We start from the raw sequence: 4,349 nt of genomic DNA, 5'->3' as shown, positions 1-4,349 counted from the left end.
TCCCCAGTGCCACCCCACTGAAACAGCAGTATTGAACTTCGGTAACATGTTATAGCGGCCCCTAAGGTAGTATAATTAAGGTAAAAGAAAAATGTCTTTTTGCTAGAAGTAGAATAAGATCTTCCCCCCACTTTGTAATCGATTGCCCTGTTGAATGAATGAGGTGTGAATGAGGAAGGCGTGGAAGGCAGGCACCTCCGGACAGCTGCAACCCTTGGAGAGGGCAGGGCCAGCTCTAGGATTTTTGCCGCCCCAAGCAAAAAAATTTTTGGCTGCCTCCCCTTTCTTTTTCGTGCCCCTCTGCCCCCGGTCCCACCCCAACTCCACCCCTTCCGAACCCCTTCCCCAAATCCCCAGCACTGCCTGCTCCCCCGGCGTGCCGCATTTCTCCCCCCCCCCCATTGCTTCCTGCGGGCCCCCCGTGATCTCCCGCCCTAGCTCACCTCCGCTCCGCCTGCTCCCCAGGGCATGCTGCTGCTCCGCTTCTCCCCTCTCCCTCTCAGGCGAGGGAGGGGGGAGAAGTGGAGCAGCGGCGCGTTCAGGGGAGCAGGTGGAGCAGAGGTGAGCTAGGGTGGGGGGGCACAGAAAGTAATGGGGGGGGTTAGAGGAACCGCTCCCTGCTCCAGCTCACCTCTGCTCCACCACCACCGCCTCCCCTGAGCGCCCGCCGCTCGGCTTCTCCTCCCTCCCAGCCCTGCTGCGCGAAATAGCGATTTCGCACGTGGCACGCCTGGGAGGGAGGGGGGAGAAGCAGAGCGGCGGCGCGTTCAGGGGAGCAGGCGGAGCGGAGGTGAGCTAAGGTGGGGGGTGCAGGAAGTAACGGGCGGGTAGAGGAACCACTTCCCGCTCCAGCTCACCTCCGCCACCTCCCCCGAGCGTCCCGCCGCTTGGCTTCTCCTCCCTCCCAGCCTTGCTGCTTGAAACAACTGTTTCACGCGCGGCAAGCCTGGGAGGGGGGAGGAGGAGCGGAGCGGTGGCGGCGCGCTCAGGGGAGCAGGCGGAGCGGAGGCGAGCTGGGGCAGCGAGGGCACTTTTTCCCCATGCCTCAGAGTCGTCACCTATGATGGCCGGCGCCAGAATGCTGCCCCTAGAAATGTGCCACCCCAAGCACCTGCTTGTTTTGCTGGTGCCTGGAGCCGGCCCTGGGAGAGGGGATGGGAGTAAGACCAGATCAGTAGAACAGGTCAGCCACCGACTCACCACTCGCCTCCTCAGCCCCCTTCCCCCGGCTCGCCTACTCACCCCCCGCCACTGCCTGCTCGCTTGCCTCCTCAGCCCCCCACCCCTCCGGCTCGCCGGCTCACCTGCCCCCCCGCCACTGCCCGCCCACTTGCCTCCTCAGCCCTCCACCCGCCCGCCTCGCCTACTCATTCCCTGCCACTGCCCACTCGCTCACCTACTCAGCCCCCCTCCCTCACCCGCCGCTTGTCTACTCACCCCCCCCTCCCCCGCGGGCCGCACAGTGAGCCCATCTACTCAACCCCCGCGGGCCGCACAATGAGCCCACGTGGGCCGCATGTTGTGCAGGCCTGTCTTAGAGCCACACACTGTGTCAGAGTCATAGCAGCACTCTCTTATCCACATACAAGCCATGACTATGCTAGACCCTATGGCTGCCTCCAGACTGGCAATTTTGGGGAAAAGCATGCCTGTCCTGTGGATAGTGAGCTCTGCATGCTGACACTGTCTCCTTGTTACATGGCTGTACAGCAGCCAAGCAACAAGGGGCCCCAACCCTGGATTGGGAATCCTAGGCACTACTATAATACAAAATAAAATAATAATAACAGTGAGAGTGCTAGTGTAGGTTGCCTGCTACCATTGGAAGCACGCTGTCATGTAATCCTGCAGCTCTAGATGCCATTGTGTTAAAAATGGGCCAGATGACACTATGGATTCCACTGCTGCTACAAAACAGTGAAGAGCTCCGGTCTGAATTTTGTCAGTATAGATTCAGCCCTAGCGTAGCCAGGACAAAAGTGTCTTCGCAGTGTTGCCAACTTGGGTGATTTTTTTTTCCAGAGTGATGGGATTTTTCTTAGAACTGGGCTAGTCTTGCGATGGGGCAAGACACTCCAGCCCTCTAGCAAATCTGAGCCTGAGTGGCTGCCCATTCCACTTGCCTGCCGCCTGGGAAAATCAGAGTTGCTGAAAGCAGAGCAGTCTCTCCCCCTTCCCCATCCCTAAAGCCACTTGAAGCCATTCACAAAGGGATGGGGAGGGGGAAGAAGGGAGCAAAAGAGTCTGGCAGCTCAGGGCAGCTCCATTTCCTCCTGCCCCCCCCCCCCGCCCCCTCATCCTGTGAGCAATAAGGATGGGATGGTGCATCTGCTCCTCCCCCTCTCCATCCCTCTGGGGAGAGGCACAGGGGGTGAAGAGCCCCATGGAGGTCCCCCCCCCCATCCTGGAAAGGGGAGATGGGACCCAACTTGCAGCCCCTCGCCCAGCCCCGGAGAGGAAGATGAAGAACCCTAGGCGGAGCAGAGGTGAGGCTGGGCAGGGTTGGGGTGAGAGCTCTGTCAGCAGAGGCCAAAATCCCCTTACCCAATATATCTGGCAGCGTGGGCAGCACTAATTGTCTCTCACACATGGGATGGGCAGGAGTTGTTCAAAAATCAAAAGACAGACCAAAAAACCCACAATATAGTAATTTTAAAAAATCTCATAAATTTGGGGTCCAATCTCATGACTGTTTGGGGTCCAACTCATAATTTGTGATCTCTTGTGCATGGCAATAGTGAACCTTGACACCTGGTTTCAGCACTGGGCAGCTTCCTAGTCTTGATATAGCTACCATGTCCCAACAACTCTGTGGCACACCAAGAATCAAATACTCTGTTGCCTTGGTATGTGCTACAAATGGAAAGGGGGAAAAGACCTGTTAGGAACAGATTTAAAAATTTTATTAAAGTGAATGTTTAAAATTAAATAGACACAAGTTAAGAGGGAAGGTACTGTACATCTGGGGTCAGGCTTCGGTTATGGGGGGTACAGGTATCGTTTGCAAGGATGAAAAGATACATACATATTAGTACAACTGGCATCTGCTAGGGTGGGTGTATCACTGCAAAAGGGGCTTTTAGGGGTATGTCTGCAGAAAAAGGTTTGGTCTTAACCTGTGTTAGCTGAGTTGGGTTAAAATAGCAGTGAAGACACAGCAACTCAGCTTTTAACTCAGTTTAGCAGCTCAAGTTAAACCCAATGGGGCAGCTGCTAACCTGAGTTAAAAGCTGAGTTGCTGTGTCCTTGCTGCTATTTGAACGCAAGTTAGCTAACCTGAGTTAAGAATGCACCTCTTCTCAGGGCTGGCTCTAGGTCTTTTGCTGCCCCAAGCAACCTGTTGCTGGCAGTTGTAGTGGCAGCAGCATGCAAGCAGAAGGCATGGGATGGGCAGCAGCAGGAGGAGAGTGTAGAGCAGGGGTTCTCAAATTGGGGGTCTGGAGGTTATTACATGGGGGATCATGAGCTGTCAGCCTCCACCCCAAACTCCGCTTTGCCTCCAGCATTTTTAATGGTGTTAAATATATTTTAAAGTGTTTTTAATTTATAAGGGGGGGTCGCACTCAGAGGCTTGCTATGTGAAAGGGGTTACCAGTACAAAAGTTTGAGAGCCACTGGTGTAGAGGGCCCCAATGAGACCCTGTTCCAGTTACAGCCCTGTACTGGGAGCTGGGCTAGGCTAGAAACCATGTGTTGATTTTTTGTTGTAACCGTTGACATCACTGGGGTATTTACACTTCTTCCTTTTGCTAACCCAGCCAAGTAACCCCGGTACTTATTTGAACTACTTGAGTGTCAATGGGGACCCTTGAGAGCTGGAACCTAGAGAGCCTGGTGCTCAGAGCACCTGCAGCACTTGCCTCTGAGCTCATGGTACACAGAGGAGTTAGCAACCCCCTGCAGCAAAGTGGGTGGGCTACACTCTGTCCATTACCATTACTATCTGCAAGTTTCTACATAGCATGATACACTCTCTCTTCTTCCAGACAGGGCTAAGCAGGTTTCTTGCTTGCTTTCTGACAGAAAGTCTCCTGTTGTTTCTAATAGTCTGTGAGAACACTTCTCTAACATTCCTGTGTATTTTGGACACTGGAGTAAAAAAGGTTTCAGAGTAGCAGCAGTGTTAGTCTGTATCCGCAAAAAGAACCGGAGTACTTGTGGCACCTTAGAGACTAACAAATTTATTTGAGCATAAGCTTTTGTGGGCTACAGCCCACTTCTTTGGATGCATAGAATGGAACATATATTGAGGAGATATATATACACACATACAGAGAGCATGAAAAGGTGGGAGTTGTCTTACCAACTCTGAGAGGCCAATTAACTAAGAGAAAAAACTTTTGAAGTGA

This window comes from Terrapene carolina, unplaced genomic scaffold (assembly GCF_002925995.2).
Source record: "Terrapene carolina triunguis isolate 2854851 unplaced genomic scaffold, T_m_triunguis-2.0 Scaffold120, whole genome shotgun sequence".
Lineage (NCBI taxonomy): Eukaryota > Metazoa > Chordata > Testudines > Emydidae > Terrapene > Terrapene triunguis.
The sequence above is the reverse complement of the archived record's forward strand: the minus strand, read 5'-3'. Positions refer to the sequence as shown.